General features: G+C 42.3%; 1 protein-coding gene across 1 annotated transcript in view; it reads left to right on the top strand.

The window, feature by feature from the left end:
* Positions 1 to 892: 892 nt before the first annotated feature.
* Positions 893 to 19,332, top strand: part of LOC124134030 (FMRFamide receptor-like) — a 93,029-nt gene continuing 74,589 nt past the window's right edge. The window contains exon 1 of the mRNA XM_046498650.2: positions 893 to 958. The gene's annotated coding sequence lies outside the window, so the exon portion shown is untranslated. The remainder of the gene's footprint in view (positions 959 to 19,332) is intronic.

Raw genomic sequence — 19,332 nt, 5'->3', positions numbered from 1 at the left:
CCCAATTGCGTAGATCAATGCTCATGATGTCAATCACTGGATTGTCTGGCCCTTACTTCATTATTCATACCGCTGCCATATAGCTTGAACATTGCTGAGTGCGGCGTTAAACAACACACAACTTACGAAGAAATTAGTATTCTCATTTGTGTCAGGTATTGATAGAAGAGAAAAACATAGTATATCCAACTTGTGTAATGAACTACATGTGTCAGAATGAGTGAGTTGGGCTTATCGCCGCTTTTAACAGTATTCCAGTTATATCACGGGCGGTCAGCTTAATGTGGGAGGAAAGCCCGAAGTGATGCAGGTCTCAGAGGTTTACCACTTCGGTGAAACCCACGAGCACGAGTATAGTGCTGACAAACCTAGAAACATAATCGGAGCGAACCGGGATTCGAACCCACAATCATAGGTTTCTGGCGTGCCAAAGGGACGCAACTCTGCACAGCGAATCGCGGCGCCTAGACGTCTGGACCACCCGTGCCCCCACTTGAGTCAGAAAACAGTACTTCCTCAATACCTATATGTGTAGTATGTATACTGACATTGTATATCACACGACTAATTAGAATGACTTTAGTTAACTTGACAAAAGTTTCACAACCTTTTCTGAATCCAAGCGAGCTACAGATACATATATATCAACGACCTTTTGCGATAACGTTTTTTAATGACCCTTGAATCCGTATTTAGTTCAGGAATCAAATACAATCAATAGCCAAGTAAATGTAACATAATACATGTATTTCGTAATACCATCACACCACATGAAACTCAGCCTCAACCATTGGATGGAAACATCCAAATTGGTTCTGTTGACACGCTAGCCCCTCCATTGGGAGCCACACAGAGAGTGTTAGGCTCACGGCCTAGGATGTCGTCAGTTGGATTGTGGATGGCCTACACGCATGTCTGGTGCTGAGGTGCGGATATTGGTTTAGACTTCCATACCAAGGTAGGCTATGGCTTTACTGTCCATTAAACTAGTGCTAATATATATCCAATATTTTATGGACCTATCATCATTTTGTACGTGTTTTATAAATGGTGTTTATTGTTTTGTTGTATTGTACTGTTTGCATTACATCATAGATTTCTTTCTATTTTGATGTATCATGGGTTCATAACGCCAGAAAATAACATTCTGGATAATCTGACGAAACAGATTCCATTGGGCGTAAAAGGCAAACTAGTGGTGAAAACTGTATGAATAGATGACTAAAAATTATATGAATGGATCACGTGTATTTGACGTGTATTTGACAGTTATTCCACTTGTATTTGACGTGTATTTGACGTATATTCAAATATTTCACGTGTATTTGACGTATACTTCATTTGTATTTGAAGTGAATTTGACGTATATTCACTTATATTTGACGTGTATTTGACGTATATTCACTTATATTTCACATGTATTGGACTTGTATTTGACGTGTATTTGACGTGTATTTCACATATATTTCACTTGCATTTGACGTGTATTTTCTATTGAGTTTTCATGAGCTCAGAGTTAGCACTATAAATCGGCACCGGTCCGATCTAGTACAAGCTTGGTGATAGTTCAAGATGAAAAAAATTGAAAAACTTACACAAACATTGTAAAGTAAAACCCGACAATCCAGAGAATAGGTTAGACTAAAATCACCCGGATTAGCAAATGTCCGGATTATCCCGGGTACGGTGTAATATCGCTGTAGTTGTACACAGACGCCCACAGCAGCAATCGCCCTGAATGCCGGAAGTCCGGATTATCGAGGTCCGGGCTGTCCGGTTTCAGTGCATACATGTGCAGGTTTAACTTCTTTGAGAGATATTTAGAAGTTGGAGTACTACGTAAGGATAGGATGTATGGATGAACAACTTCTTCATTACAATTAGGAGCAACGTTTCGGTGTTGGTTCCAACACCGTTTTTGTAATAAAGAAGTTGTTCATCCATACTTCATATCCTTACTTAGAGATTATTATCATCAGCAGATTTATCATCCCAAATTGGCTTCCACGGGAGATATCGCTTGTGTGAGATCAAGGGATGTCCCCCAGGAGATATGCTGCAATGGAATTGCTTTGAAGGCCATTGTGGCGTCATTGGTTACCATGACATCAGAATCAAATGAAATATTTTATCACTCTGCCCCTGAATTTTCGGACCACCTTCATGGTCGAGAGATAGAGCGTCCGCCCGGAGAGCGGAAGGTAGAAGCAGCCACACGCACACGCAGACGCAGACGCAGACGCACTCACACATACAAGCACACACACACACACACACACAGACGTTGCTATATAAGTGCAGGAATGTTTATCGCATAGCTGTACTGTTTACACTCAAGAAACTGCTTTATCACTGTTTTCAAACTGAGAAAGTTTGGAGAACGATTTTGGATGAGAAATATAATAATCACACTCATTAATATAAAAATTAAAATCCTCGGGAAACCTCAGCGTAAAACTATCCAACACTCATAAATAAAAAGTGAAAACATCATCGTCTCTGGGGCTAACCGAGGAGTTTTAAACTTTTATTGACGAGTGTTAGTATATTTGATATCAAAAGACACAAAGTTGATGTTATGTTTCTCCTCCAAAATCATTCTGTTAACATTATGTCAAATTGTTATCGACTCGGGTTCTTATATTTGATATCAAAAGACACTCGGTGAGATTCTTAATATTCTTTTCTGTAATGGGCATATTTTACAGAACATATTCGGTAGAGTGTTGGGAAACAAAGTGAATACAGAACAGGTCCGAGAGAATAAAGATATATTCAATGATATAACTGTTTGTGGTTGTGCCAATACTATAACAAAACAATTTCAGAAACACTCACTGTGCAAAAAAACTTTAACGTAGGCTTTAACTTACTTGATTGATTTCACTTGATAATGCTGTACCATTGAAACTCCTTAATCCATCTGCAATGTACAACAAACGTCAACGCTAAAGAATATCAGTCTCGATTATCTGCCGAAAGAGATTATACGGCCTTAAAAAGCAAAATAGTGATGACAACTATGCGAATGGATCAGTGAAAATCAGTGATGACACCAGGTGTTCGCGAAAAGGGTAAGCGTGTCCTGATCTACCGGTAGCAAACCCCGTTAAGCTGGAAGCCGCACATAAAGGATTGAGAATTTCCTTCGACACACGTTGTTCAAATACAATGTACATGTATAAACTTCAACGCCGGAGAATAACCAGTCTGGATTATCCGACGAAACAGATCCATTGAGCGTAAAGGGAAATTATGTGAAGGATCACTGAAAATCAGTGATGACACCAGGTGTTCGCGAAGCAGTGTTGATTTATGACTAGTATTCAGTAAAACCAAATATAATCCGAACAGAACAGTTTTATATGGATATCATTCAGCATCCACCTGATGAAGGAGCAAGACGAAACTCTGAAACTTCGTGACAAAGAATCAAAGACGTTGCTATCCATAAAAGTACCATGTATTCATGTTCTTCAAACTTCTAAATACCCCCAAAGACAGCACAGTTCTGAATAGCATCTATATTAAAAAACAACGAATCTTTGGTTATTTTTGTATTTTCTATTTGTTTTGGGTTCTGCTGTTTGTTTGTTTGCTTGTTTGTTTGTTTGTTTGTTTGTTTGTTCACTCATTGGTCCATTGAAGGTTCCCTAATACTCAAGGAATCCCTTTTAGAAATATTTTTTTCTAACCTTGTACATACTTTTATTTTATATGATAGTCTTTTGCCCGTCAGGTAATATACAGATTTGTGGCAACAGGATGCTATTATTGCTAGCTCAGCTAGTCTGGCTCGCTAAGCCATTAACGTTGTTCACGAAGAAACATTCACATTTCCCACAGCAATAATAAGATACATATCAACACCGTCTCCTGTTGACCTGTGGAAAACCTGAATTACTGGATTCTGCAACAATACGCTCACGTTTCCACAGTTAAAGCGCGCTATAAATATGTATGTTTCAATGAGGCTTATTTACAAACGTTCCTTTATGGCCTGGGATTTCAATAAAACCAATAACTAACCTGTTTCGCATACAGCAACACGGTCACCCCCTTACAATAGCATCCCCGCAGTTTTGCCCGCGTGGAGGCCAGACTCACTGCTTGCGGACCTCCATATCAATTAACGTGATCCCAAAGCGCCACTTTTAAATCACCAGGTGTAATGCATGGCTAGCCTTTGAAGTTTTGTGTCATTAAATTTCCAACCATTAATTATGGTAATGTGCTGCCTATCATGCACTGTACATGGAAGCTTATAATGCTCTTCCTTGGTTCACACCAGCCTGAATTGAGTGTGTCATTCGTCAACACTCGTTCGGTCCCGTAACATTTAAGAACACCCATCAGCTTCATATACTAGAATTATATAGTACATACAATCGGAACTCGCGAAGGACTTTGAGAAAGTTGTGAGAGAAAACCTTTTCGTATTTTTTGTAAATAGATAAAAAACAATTCTCTAAAAATATGCAAAAGGCCAAAGCCAAAGTAAAAACATCCATATCAACTGAAGACATCATGTCACAAGTGGAACATACTTTAAGCTGTACCAGTCTGAGGGAATAAAACCCCTTGCAATTTGAGGTAGAATCCCGAAATCTCTCAGAAATCTCACGAGAACTTAGATTTATCAAATCAGGCCATAAAAAAAAACATGAAAAAGCGAGCATGCGACATTTACCTTTTTTATTTCTCGCGTTTTATACACCGTGCGTGCGCATTTGACCTGTGTAAGATGAAGGAAGGTCAGGGAACATGCGCTCTGCATTACTCCTGTGGTCATGCTTCGTTCTTGATTTTGTTTTCGTTGTTGTAGCATTCCTATAACAATGGACTCACATGTCCTGCAACCCTGGGATATGGGAGAAGATGTATCGCCTGCCAGGGCCCATCTCCAGTCTGACAGTTTATGTCGAACGCCGCTTGTTTTAACGACATAATGGTGTAATCAGGGGCACCTATCTTCCACATGTCAAAACCGATTTAGGACTAATGTGTTACATGAAGACTGAAAAGCTTTTACAGGATCGAACTCTTGCTGTTGAAGTTTTGATGAGTAAGTTGGGCCTCCAGTTATATGTGTGCAGGTCATTTTTATGTTGGAGAAAGTCACAAGTTGTAGATGTTTATCACACCGTTGATGATACCAAAGAGTTTTTGGTAGGGAATACATACCAAGGATGATAGTGGGAAGGTAACACACGGAGGATCATAATGGGAGGGTAACACACCAAGGTTCATAATTGGAGGTTAGCACACCAAGGATCATAATGGGAGAGTAACACACCAAGGATCATAATGGGAGGGTAACACACCAGGGATCATAATGGGAGAGTAACACACCAAGGATCATAATGGCAGGGTAACACACCAAGGATCATAATGGGAGAGTAACACACCAAGGATCATAACGGCAGGGTAACACACCAAGGATCATAATGGGAGGGTAACACACCAAGGTTCATAATGGGAGGGTAACACACCAAAGATCATAACTGGAGGGTAACACACCAAGGATCATAATGGGAGGGTAACACACAAAGGATCATAATGGGAGAGTAACACACCAAGGATCATATTGGCAGGGTAACACACCTAGGATCATAATGGGAGGGTAACACACCAAGGGTCATAATGGGAGGGTAACACACCAAGGATCATAATGGGAGGTTAACACACCAAGGATCATGATTTGAGGGTAACACACCAAGGATCATAATGGGAAGGTAACACACCAAGGATCATATTGGGAGGGTAACACACAAAGGATCATAATGGGAGGGTAACACACAAAGGATCATAATGGCAGGGTAACACACCAATGATCATAATGGGAGGGTAATACAACAAGGATCATGATGGGTGGGTAACACACCAGGGATCATAATTGGAGGTTAACACACCAAGGATCATAATGGGAGGGTAACACACCAGAGATCATAATTGGAGGGTAACACACCTAGGATCATAATGGGAGGGTAACACACCAAGGATCATAATGGTAAGGTAACATTAGATTTAAAGATAGTCATCGAGTCATACTATAAGCTGGAATATCGAAAGTAACACGTTGAAGACATACGTCACGATGGAATTCCCTTTCTGCAGACGTCGGCAGTACAAAATCTTCATAAAATTATCTCGCAAAACATTCATTTATTTGTAATATTATTAATATCAGATCTCTTTACCCGACACGGTACCACCTAAGGGGATGTCATCAGTTCTCGACGCAGAGAGGTAATGTATCTGAGTGAAAGATCTGATTTTAATTAGACTGAATTAATTTGGGTCGACTTCAACGTCTTAACGGAAATGATTATGATTACTTGACTCCGGGGCCGGGAGTAGCCTAGTGGTTAAAGCGGGCGCGCGTCACACCGAAGACACGGGTTCGATTCCCTACATTAGTACACTGTGTGAAGCCCATTTCTGGTGTCCCCCGCCGTGATATTGCTGGAATATTGCTAAAAGCGGCGTAAAACCATACTCACTCACTTACTTCTCGACTCCGTCGTTATGTGCCCCGTCTAATGTCCCGTCTAAAGTACCTTCTAATGCCCCGTCTAGTGCCCGTCTAATGCCCCGTCTATCGCCCCGTCTAATGTCCCGTCGAATGCCCCGTCTGATGCCCCGTCTATTGCCCCGTCTAGTGCCCGTCTAGCGCCCCGTCTGATGCCCCGTCTATTGCCCCGTCTAATGTCCCGTCTAGTGCCCCGTCTATGGCCCGTCTAATGTCCCGTCTAGTATTCCGTCTAATGTCCCGTCTAGTGTCCCGTCTAATGTCCCAGCTATGGCTCTGACTAATGTCCCGTCCCGTTTAGTGCCCCGTCTATGGCCCCGTTAAGTGCCCCGTCTAGTGTCCCGTTTAATGTCCTGTTTAATGCCCTGTCTAATGTCCCGTCTAATGCCCCGTCTAGTGCCGGTCTATAGCCCCGTCTAGTGTCCCGTCAATGGCCCGTCTAATGTCCCGTCTATGGTCCGTCTAATGTCCGGTCTAGTGCTTCGTCTAGTGCCCTGTCCTCCAGCGTCGGTCCGGACGGTCTCATAAATGTACAGTGTGAAATAAGAATGAGATAACTTTTTGAGTTATAGCAACCTATTATATCTAGACCGTACAACATTACAAGACAGAAAAGTGGAACAGGAGGGATCTGTGTTGGCGCCCGTGTCCCAGAGACGATTCTATCAGTGACACTTACGACGATTTGTAATACAAGCTGTATAACTTTGGCTCTTCCACTTTGCTACGGAATCCTTCTTCATTACATTTTCTTTCTATATGACAGAAATACGATCATGACAACCAAATAGGCTCTGACCCTTTTATTTATCGCGTTTTATACACCGTGCGTGCACATTTGACCTGTGTAAGATGAAGGAAGGCCAGGGAACATGCGCTCTGCATTACTCCTGTGGTCATGCTTCGTTCTTGATTTTGTTTTCGTAGTAGCATTCCTATAACAATGGACTCGCATGTCCTGCAACCCTGGGATATGGGAGAAGATGTATCGCCTGCCAGGGCCCATGTCCAGTCTGACAGTTTATGTCGAACGCCGCTTGTTTTAACGACATAATGGTGTAATCAGGGGCACCTATCTTCCACATGTCAAAACCGATTTAGGACTAATGTGTTACATGAAGACTGAAAAGCTTTTACAGGATCGAACTCTTGCTGTTGAAGTTTTGATGAGTAAGTTGGGCCTCCAGTTATATGTGTGCAGGTAATTTGTATGTCACAAGTTGTAGACGTTTATCACACCGTTGATGATACCAAAGAGTATCATTACATTTTGTTTCTATATGACAGAAATACGATCATGACCACCAAATAGGCTCTGACCCTTTCCTGACATTTTATGGGAAGAAATGTCACAGTTCCACAGTTAAAAAAACCCCTCTGTGATATTGTTTGAAAAATGTATATCAGAATGTAATTGTCAATAAAGTATGTCCTATATAAGTCAAATGGGTTTTATTTCATTTGAACAAATGACAGGTGTGCATTTCAAATTACAGATTACTAGAAAATATCTCCGAGCATTAGTGTAACTGATTAAAATTGCATATATCAATCGAATGCTAATTCATTCTTAGCCTGAATATCAGGTGTATATTAATTGTAAGTTTATATAAAGTCAGCGTGTCCTTTGGCGATATTAAACCTTTGGCGATATTAAACCTGTATACACGAGAATCATCATTGAGCAACATATTTTACTTTTGTACAGGCACCTATGAAATATTTGTTTGACATGATAAATCTTTTCGGGCGTTTTCGTAGATGCTTATTACTCAAAACAGTGTCGGGTACACCAGGTAATATAGTTATGAATCAGAGAAAGGTCAAAGATAACTCCACAGATAGCACTATTGCAGAAATTCGCTGTGTGGAGTTGCGTCCCTTGGGCCTCTCAGGAACCTGTTCTCGTGATTAGCGTTTAAGATGTGCACCACTTTAGACTTTCACGTTGAATCGCTGTGATATAACTGTAATACTGTTCAGACTCGCTCGCTCATTCACTCACTCACTCACTCACCCACCCACCCACCGACCCACTCACTCACTCACTCACTCACTCACTCGTCAATAAATGCTGATTCTTTCTCCTCCGAATTATGACCCCTTTCATTCTGAAAACACATCATAACGGCTCCTTAAGTTTTAAAATATCCCTCTGAAGCATGAAAAGTAGTTTAATAACACGCCGCGAAATATCTGAAACACTGTTCAACCAGTATCCACCCACTGGCTCACAAAACCTGACAACACGATACTTATACTCTATCGGCGGCTCTAGATAATGACAAGCATGGCCTACTTGGGGCCGCCTCTCCCCGGAATCCCCACGGGGCTCGTGATGTAGGAATATAGTCAAGAGGCGATTATTTACAGCCACGTCAAGGTTAACGAGTATCAAGTAACACAACAGGTATTGGAGTCTGCCAACTTCCCTCTCGCTGACAAAAGTGAGGCACCACCACAAATGGTTCACGGTAGAGCGGATATCGCACGAACACGTAATCCTTGCTTCATTATACCAGGAGAAGTTTGTTATACCGCCAATCATTTGCCGCTGCAGCTGAGTGGAACAGTCTCCAACTCGAACTCAGAGTTTCTCCAACTTTCCAGGGCCCACTTGCACAAAGCGATCTTAGTGCTGCAGCTGAGTGGAACAGTCTTCAACTCGAAATCAGAGTTTCTCCAACTTTCCAGGGCCCACTTGCACAAAGCGATCTTAGTGCTGCAGCTGAGTGGAACAGTCTTCAACTCGAAATCAGAGTTTCTCCAACTTTCCAGGGCCCACTTGCACAAAGCGATCTTAGTGCTGCAGCTGAGTGGAACAGTCTCCAACTCGAACTCAGAGTTTCTCCAACTTTCCAGGGCCCACTTGCACAAAGCGATCTTAGTTCTGCAGCTGAGTGGAACAGTCTCCAACTCGAACTCAGAGTTTCTCCATCTTTCCAGGGCCCACTTGCACAAAGCGATCTTAGTGCTAAGATGATCGTAACTCCCATACTTTAACATAGGCTTACAATAGTCGTAGCACTAAGATCGCTTTGTGCAAGTGGGCCCAGATCTCTCAGCACTGATCAAAAACGCGGCTTTTCATGCTCGCTTCCGTTGACTAAGCTGAAACCTTTCTTGTGCGCTTCGAGCATACATTTGGGTCATGCGCTATATGAGTGGACTATTACTATTGATGCTATTTGTTGGAATCGGGTTCAAACGGCTCAAAGTACTGATTAATTCTTCGTGTAACTGTGTAGTGAGTGAGTGAGTGAGCTGGGTTTAACGCCGCTTTTAACAGTATTCCAGTTATGTCGCGGTGTGTCAGCTTAATCAGAGACCATATACCGATCGGTATATGGTCTCTGGCGTAATATGGGAAGAAAGCCCGAAGTGATGCAGGTCTCAGATGTTTACCACTTCGGTGAAACCCACGAGCACGGGTATGGTGCTGACAAACCTAGAAACATAATCGGGGCAAACCGGGATTCAAACCCACAATCATAAGTTTCTGGCGTGCCCAAGGGACGCAACACTGCACAGAGAATCGCGGCGCCTTAGACGACTGGGCCACCCGTGCCCCCCTGTAACTGTGTAATATCAAATCCCGCCACATATAGTTCGAATAACATGATGGTCGTCTTTGAAGATATATTATTATGTACAAGATTAGCATAAATTTAGGATGCACTTTAAGACAAAAGCAAACATGAAGAAATAGTTCCACGACATTGTCTGTCGCCTGGATATGTAGTCGACAGTTTAACATGTCCTCAAAGATACTAAACAAAAGTTACTGTCAACGTTAACGTTGATGTTCAATATGTTTTGCTCACTGAGAACTGGAACTTAGGCATAAAATCGAAATGCGCAAAATATGATGCCATCTTCAGAGAAACATACAACTTTCAGCTCTGTCATTCAGGCACTTTCAAAGGAGAAGAGATTTACAGCGCCAAATATGCATGTTGAGAAAATGCAGGAGTGGGTGAAATGGCAAAAAATCATACAAAGGAGAAAATATATAGTATCGCAATAAACGCGTAGACCCCCATTACTAACTACACATGTACCAAATTTTATTACATTTTGAGCAAATGTATGACCATTTATGGTTTATTTCCGTGGCGGCCGTATTGAAAATTGAATTCCAGCCTCTAGACAAAAAAATTTGATGTCATTTGTTGGAACAAGGATGGGAAGTTCACTGGTCAATTGATTTCTGAGGAGGAGATGTTTATGACGAAAGACGGATAAACAGACCTTGACATAAACTGGACTTTCAGTTAGTATTTGATAAGTTATAAAGTCCGCGACTGCCCCCTGGTGGTGTGTCATGTGATAGTCACGTGCACCAAACTTTCAATATGGATTCCTGCGCGTTTTTGTCTGAGGTCCTATTGGACTGAGACGAACTGCGTGGTTATGCCATGTGTTACTGCCTTCACGTTTCCTGTGACATCTGATTCATGGAGGATGACAATTAGAGTATGTATTGTCCTTGGCTTTGAGAAGTGAAGCGTTCATACACTCTTCATACACGACTGTGCTTACGTTACAATTGTTGTAAACACCGATGAGTCTTTTGAAACCAAGTTATTCCCCTTGTGATCTGGCATGATGATGTCCTAACACGCAATCCAGATCATGTTCTCTTCAGTTAGCGCAGTCGGTTAAAACGAGGTTCAATGGCGTATGGCAAGACATGAATCAAACAATCGAAACAATTAGAAACAAGACAATATAAACTGATTGAAACCATTCCGTTCATGATCTATTGGGCATATTCCGTTATCAAGAGCTACATGCTACCTTCAGCAATTGAGGAGTGATTTGACGATTTGATTGTAACCGAACACCGACCGTTCCCTCTGCAATAGTTTGTACAGTGAGCACAGTGACCGATTTTGGAAAACTCTTTTTAACGCTTAATAGAAATCAGTTGTAATGAGCCACATTAAGGAAGTGTCACGACTGCCGCCAGATTGTGTGGTTCAATGTGAAATTCGTTTGAACTAGCGAGTCCTGCTCCATTGTGTACATACATGGCCATGTGGTGTAGGGCGTCATATTTCGATGGGACATCCTTGTATCTGGGTCCGTTATCGTGGGTTCGAATCCCAGATAAACAAACTACATGGGCATACATCTAAAGAAACTGGAATGTAAAATATCTTCACAGAGTTGCTTAGTAAAAAATCTCAGGCATAGTTCTAGGTGTAGAGTGAGTGAGTGAGTTACGCCGCTCTAAGCAAAAAAGGATGCCAAAAGCGGACTTGTATTTACGCATGTAGCCACGAGTCAACGCTTTTCCCACAATTAGTAATACAAGTATATGGATATCGGTTCAAGTATTACATTTCAACTGTGAATTGAACGGTGTCCTCGTTGATTTTCAGTGATCTACTCACATAATTTCCATCACTATTTTGTCTTTTCCGCCCAATAGAATCTGTTTCGGCAGATAATCGAGATTATTCTCTGGTGATGACGTTAACACACTCTTCAAAAAAAGGAACGCAAAACCAATATTTTTGGCCATAAAAGCATAATTGGCGGATCAAAGGGTGCAAAATCAAGAGGTTTAAGGTTTTATAGTATCAGTGACATATTTCCCTGATCAAAATGATCACAACAAGGACATGCAAACCATTAGTCGTGAAACACGTACGATTCGGAAAAACGCACCCAGTACATTAATAACAGGGCCATGGAGCTGCACGCACTGCAGGTGCCGCTGCACTATGATCGGTAATAAAGTGCAGGGTTTTTGATTGCCTGGCATCTGCGTCAATCGAACAGTGGCAGTTCAACAACATGCCAAGATCAACAGAAGTGCAAGGAAACAACGCAATAGGCCGCTTGCAGGCAGGGGAATCCCGATCAGCTGTAGACAGGGTTTTCAATGTAGCGCCCAGCACCATCACAAGGCTATGGGATCTGTTTCAACAACATGGGTCAACACGTGATCGGTCAAGGTCGGGAAGGCCAAGAGTAACCACCCCCGCCCAAGATCGCTACATCCGAAAGGACGATCAGAGTCACCTCAACCGCATCCCAAATACCTGGACTGCGCAGGATCCCCAACCAGACCGTAAGAAATCGTTTAAGAGCAGCAGGAGTCGAGCAAGACGTCCTGTTCGACGCGCCATATTGAGTCGACAACATCGTCAACAACGACTGCATTGGTGTCGTCAACACAGGGTATGGCCTCAACTGCGATGGAGAGATGTATGGTTCAGCGACGAATCAAGATTTCTCTTCCGTCGAGGGGATGGAAGAGCACGGGTCTACAGGCGTTGGGGAGTTACGTTACGCCTCAAACTACGCACAGCAAGTGGACAGGTTTAGTGGGGATAGCGTTATGATGTGGGCGGCTATATCCCATCATGGCAGGACAGGTTTGGTCCATATCCAGGGCAATCTTACGGCTCAACGATACATCAACAAAATTCTCCTACCACACATCCTCCCAATTGCAGCCAACGGCAACGGTGTATTCCAGCAGGACAACGCTCGACCGCATTCAGCAGAGCCTGTCTACACAACAACAACGTTGGTGTTCTCCCCTGCTCCTCCAGATCCCCGGATTTGAACCCGACAGAGCACCTGAAGGCCTAGTGGGCTACCATTCCCAAGATATGATTGTTGTAACCTTGCCACACATTAGCAATTAGCTAATGAATTCAGGTACATGTTCAAACAGTAGGGACAGCCCTAATTATAATCATGTTAATGGAATTCACAGTCGGGCGTTAATGAGTGAAGAAATCGCTCACAAATTATTTATCTTCTTTGTGTCTGTTCAAAGCCACGGGTCATCTAAAGGACAAGTTCACCGTGGCGTATAAAACTTGTTTTGATTGACGTCGGCAATAAGTACGTGTTTAACCTGACTGACGGAGTAACGCCGCTTTGAATAGCATTTCAGATGATATGCGAGGAACGTGAAATTATATATGTCTCAGACGTAACATAATCAGGGCGATCTGGGATTCGAACCTACGATCATAGGTTTCTGGTTTAAGGGATGCTGTGAGGTGAGATGAAATTAGTTTTGACATCGCGTTCAAGATTATGGCACTTATATAGATGCGTGAATGTGTGTGTGTGTGTGTGTGTGTGTGTGTGTGTGTGTGTGTGTGTGTGTGTGTGTGTGTGTGTGTGTGTGTGTGTGTGTGTGTGTGTGTGTGTGTGTGTGTGTGTGTGTGTGTGTGTGTGTGTGTGTGTGTGTGTGCACGCACTGATTCCGAGCCGACCAGTCCTCGTTTAATCCCTTCTATGCCAAGCACCAGGCAGGGTAGCATCTTTTAATTTATTTTGGTCGCCACTCTTTCAGAAATTTCATATCGGCTATCAATCTGATATCGGCTATCGGCTAAAAACATCATACTGATTTCAGAAACCTCATCATAAATCTGTTGTAGAATATATATATATATATATATATATATATATATATATATATATATATATATATATATATATATATATATATATATATATATATATAATCTTATGCCCTGCTTGAGGTCATAATAAGGATCACGGAGTTACTAGTGTGACCTGCTGATTGTGTGTCATTGTGGATAGTTGTTCATGCTATCAACCACTGGTCTGACCACGACCTGATATCTATAGACCTATGATGTCGTCAATGTATCGCTGAGGCGAATTTCCTGCATTCACTCACTCATATTAAACAAATTAAATATATTCATGAAACGTCCTTCAGCCGATCTCGACTGTTCTCTTTTAAACAGCCAAGGTCAGTTCCTTTTCGCCGTAAACCACTAGATGCAGCAGTAATTGTCTCTCACGTTGTGTGTCGATTATAGCTCCTCTTCACACCTACTTGCTGAAGACATCAAACAGCACGCGTGAGGCTTACACGCATCACGTTGTTATTATAAGCCAACGTGCTCATCAAGGCTTAACCTAGACTTGCATACAGGTACGTCTCCAAGGCAATGGATATTAGTTATATTAGTAATTTCCAAATTATATAAAAATACCGACAAGTGGTCCCTTTTAAAGTATGGCTTCCTTTGAGTCCGCTTATCTGGAATTACGTATTATAAGGATGGAATTACTGTATATCCATGGATTTGCCATTCAGTACAGACTGGAAGCAAGGCTAGGCTTAGCCCACTTTGGCGTGCCTCCGTGAAGATGTTACTGTTAACTGCCCACGGTCTGTTTGCAAACTGGTGTTAGCATGGTGTATACTGGTGATTTAGGCACGCAAAAACTTCCTTTCACATGCATGCTTTGACAACTAGAAATTGCGCCAAGACGCTTCTGCATTCTGTCCCGATCAGGTTACCAATTAGTGTGTATATTTGTTGTTTAACGCCGCACTCAGCAATATTCCAGCTGTATGACGGCCGTCTGTAAATAATCGAGTCTGGACCAGACATTCCAGTGATTGTCATCATGAGCATATATCCACGTGATTAGGATACGATGACATGCATCAACAAAGTCAGCGAGCCTGACCACCCGATCCCGTTAGTCGCCTCTTACGACAAGCATAGTCGCCTTTTACGGCAAGCACGGGTTAGTTCCAGTATTAATATTGTGTAAACTATTGTTTTTCGGCACACGAAGACTTACTTGCACATGCCTGTCGTGAACAACTATTCATTGCTTGCCCACGTGTAAGGTAACACATACACAAGCTTAATTATACCTGCAGTCAAGTTAATTTATGGGCACCATTCCTTAAATGCATAGCTAGGTTTCCGTCGGGCTTCATCACTTAACGGGGTGGTCGGGTAGCCTAGTGGTTAAAGCCTTCGCTCGTCACGCCGAAGAACCGGGTTCAAATTCCGATATGGGTACAATGTGTCAAGCCCATTTCTGGTGTCCCCCGCCGTGATATTGCTAAAAGTGGCGTAAAACCATACTCACTCACTCAGCTCTTAACCATAAAAATCCTGGTAAAAAGTGGTGCTAAAACAAAAGCATTAATTTTGCATATTGCTCAATTATTGGATACTCCCTTTACTAAAATGGTGTTAGGGACAACCATTTGCGTCGGAGGCATAGGATCTGTTCCCATTATGTTTTTTCACGCTTATTGTTGATATTCCTGTACAAGAAACAAATATGGGATCACACAGGTTACAACAAAACGGGACATGTATCCACTATGTCAATACTAATGCCATGAAGGCATACATATGTCCCTATCATTTCCAAGATTCCACGTGGTAATTCCGGGTTAGAATATAGATGCCCTGCGACAATGCTTGTCGCACAAGGCGACTAAATGTATCGGTTGCTCATGGCGATTTGGCGAGGATTGCGTGTAATCGTACCTATCTACCCGAAGTGTACCCGTCTTCACACTCGATTATTTACCGACGAGCGGCGACCGGCGAACAGCTAGAATATTGCGACGTTAAACAACAAACAAACATTTTCCAAAGAGACCACATTTCGATCATTATCGACAGGCTGAACCTTGGCTGACGTGTTGAGTATACACATGAGCAATCGAACCCATCTTTCTGATGACGAGCGATGACCATTAACCATTACTCTTTATTGTCAAATTTATAAATAAAAGCCATAACCAAATTACACAGCTGAGTTCGAAATGCATAACAGATAGACAAATGTCTAATATTTTTGTTTCGTTTAGCTGTCTCTATACTCGACTTATCATTATGCAGATATTCATTGTGAAGAACGTGATAAGTTCACACAGGCTGTGGATCTTTGTTCTGGGCAACACTACCAGCAGAAGTGGGTAAAGTACAGTTACCGTGACGCCCCCTTCACCACAAATCGTATTTCGACGACAGCATTACCACTAGAAACATAGCTACCGCATTTGCAGTATTAAGCGTTCTACTCCTATTACATCTCCTGAACAAATTCGGGACCAATCTCTAAATATAACCGAAAAACCATTCCTGTCCACAAGACATTTCCGCTAAGAGCACAGTCGACTGGGCGATTCCGACTGCCATCCAGTTTCATGAGCATGTGTTTATGGATCAATATCAAATAGTGATGATGCCAGGTTTTTGCGAAAAGGTGAGCGTATCCTGCCTCACCGGTGGCATCCGTCACAAACACATGCAAGGGCAAGTCAATTGTTCACCTGAAAAAAACGTTGGAATATATGGTACAAGTCTTTATAGGGAATTGCATCGGACAAATGTTTTGTCACTGATGCGTCAAATTTGGAAATTTGTTTACCATACAACTTTTTGAAAGCTTTACTGATACCTTGAATGTTGTAGCCTTGATCAAACAACTTCTTAACAGTATGACGCTCTTTGAAATATTTTTAGAAAGAGCATGCTTAAAAGTTGTGAAAAATAGAAATCAAAGTCTCGAGCTGCTGTAATATTGCTCATCACAACATAATTTTTATACGCGACCCGAAAATTTACATAACAGTCCATTTGTTACCATATTTTACACATTACAGGAAACAGCAACGCCGAAAGGTATATAATTGCAAAGTGACTGTTATCGAAAAAGTTTCAGCTTCATCGTTCTATCTCTGAAAACAAATTTAACTTGTTGCGTACGATTTAAACAAAATTGTCACTTTTCTTAGCGCGCAGGTGAGGTGAGGTGAGGTGAGGTGAGGTGAGGTGAGGTGAAATGGGGTTTAACGTCGCGTCCAAGATTATTGCACTTATATAGCGACGTGCATGCACGTGTATGTGTGTGTGTGTGGCTGCTTGTACTAGTCCGGACTGATGCCGATTTATAGTGCCAGCACACTGAAATACCATGCCGCAGTTTAACATGAATACCCCACTCAGACACAGTATACTGACTCCGAGACGACCAGTCCTTGTTTTAGCCCCTTAATGCCGAGCGCCAGACAGGGTAACAACAAGTACCATCTTTTAACGTCTTTTTGTATGACGCGGCCGGGGATCGAACCCCGGACCTTCCGCTCTCCGGGCGGACGCTCTACCATTAGACCACGGAGGCGGTCTCTAAGCGCGCAGATCTCTTAATACGGCGAATACTGTAAATGATGTTCTGTTGTTAACTTTGTTGCATGAGAGACATAAAGTACTCTCTGTTTCAACAGATAATGAACGTTAACATATTTATCAGTTTTCAACACAGCAGTACACATATTTCACAGTATCGTTAAAGCTTATTTTCCCCATGCCTTTCATGTGGGCCGACGAACCACCAATTTGCTTTACCCTAAGAGTGCATATAAGCTTCATCGGACAGTATAGCCTAGGGGTTATGTACACGGGGCCTCATTGCTGCTGCGATGTGATAAGTAAGCATGGATAAACTGGTATCGTGTTCTTCTTAAACTCACCAAACTGCAGTTACCCCCAGGGGTGAGATTTCGGTTGAGCGTCTATCTTATAATGGATTTCTTCGTCATATGGAATCTTGAATCTTTAAAAGCCCTGTCTCGCGGCGAAACTCACAAGTTTCAATTCTAAGCATGTTGACTGGACTGGCGAATGGTAAAAAGCTCCAAGTTATTGATTGGATTGAAGTTTTAGGTAAGCCAAAAGTCTTAAGAACTGGGGGAAGTGGATTATGATAATATACGCGGCCCAGGAAGAACTTACGATGCCAATGCCTGTTTTAATCAAGGCCGCCGTCTTGGTAAACTCGGTTAAGCAATGATTCATGACACCTTCTAATATTGGAAGAAGTTCGGGGTCACGTGACTGAATTGTGGTATGAAATGCTGCTCGACTCCAACCAATATCGGCACCAGATCAGGAGCTTAGCATTATTTCACACTTCGTGTGGGCGTTCTTGAGATCACATGCGTCATTGCGTCGTCAACGGTATCTCCCCCCTCACTTTCTATTGGTCTGTGTGGGATTTTCGTTGAAAAATTGTATTTGCATGTTTATTCTATCAAACAACATCCTTGAGGAGTTTTTTATGTTATTTTCTAAAAACAGAACGATATTTACTTGGTAACAGTGCGTCAGGTAACAGTGGGAGGATATGCTAGTGGTTCACTTCGAACGCAGCCATATCCGTGGTCGTTGGTGTGTGTTGGTTCCTCCCGAATTGAGAAACGAGTAACCTTAAGCACCGCAATACTCAGTGCAAAGGTTCGTCCTGTAGACAATAAACTCCTATACCAGTACTAGCGACAATATGTTCGTGGTTTTCTCCAAATTGTATACGTGTGAGACCTGCACTTCTTTATTCTTGCTTCCCACATCAAGATGACATGCCTTGATATAACTGTAATACTGTTCGAAACGGCATTAAACCATACTCACTCACTCACTCACTCCCAATTAAGCTGAAAAAGACTCCCAAGACTCGACCTGTCGTACTTTTACTGTCAACCAAAAACATCCGTTTGTGTACGTTGGTGGTGGCACGTGGTCCTGTGCACAGCGCACAGATCACTAATCAGGTGAAGTTCAGCAACGTGGGTCTCGGAGAGTACTTGGATGGGTGACCACGTTAAGCTTGACTCCTGAGAGTTTCTAGGGCTTCGGTCCTGCCCCACACTGAAGCAAGTGACTTTGTTCCAAATGTGCCTCTGTTCACCCAGCAGTGAGTGGGTACCCGGTAGGATGAGATGGTAATGTGGTTGTTCTTCTACCCTCACAGGCGGCTTGGGTATACTCCCCAGGGAGCTGAGAATGAAAATTGAGTGCTCACTGATCCATTGACTGGGGTAATAATAAGCGCCATGAGCACACGAGTTTGGAGTATGGAGTTTGGCGCCATACAAATGGACTCATTATTATTATTATCATTATTATTATATAGAGCTCTAAATGGTATAGGAAAGTATATTCTCCCCATGTCGATCACAAAAAAGCTTACAG

Source organism: Haliotis rufescens, unplaced genomic scaffold (genome assembly GCF_023055435.1).
Source record: "Haliotis rufescens isolate VD_foot unplaced genomic scaffold, xgHalRufe1.0.p SCAF_17, whole genome shotgun sequence".
Taxonomy (NCBI): Eukaryota; Metazoa; Mollusca; class Gastropoda; order Lepetellida; family Haliotidae; genus Haliotis; species Haliotis rufescens.
This window is presented reverse-complemented; position numbering and strand designations above follow the sequence as displayed.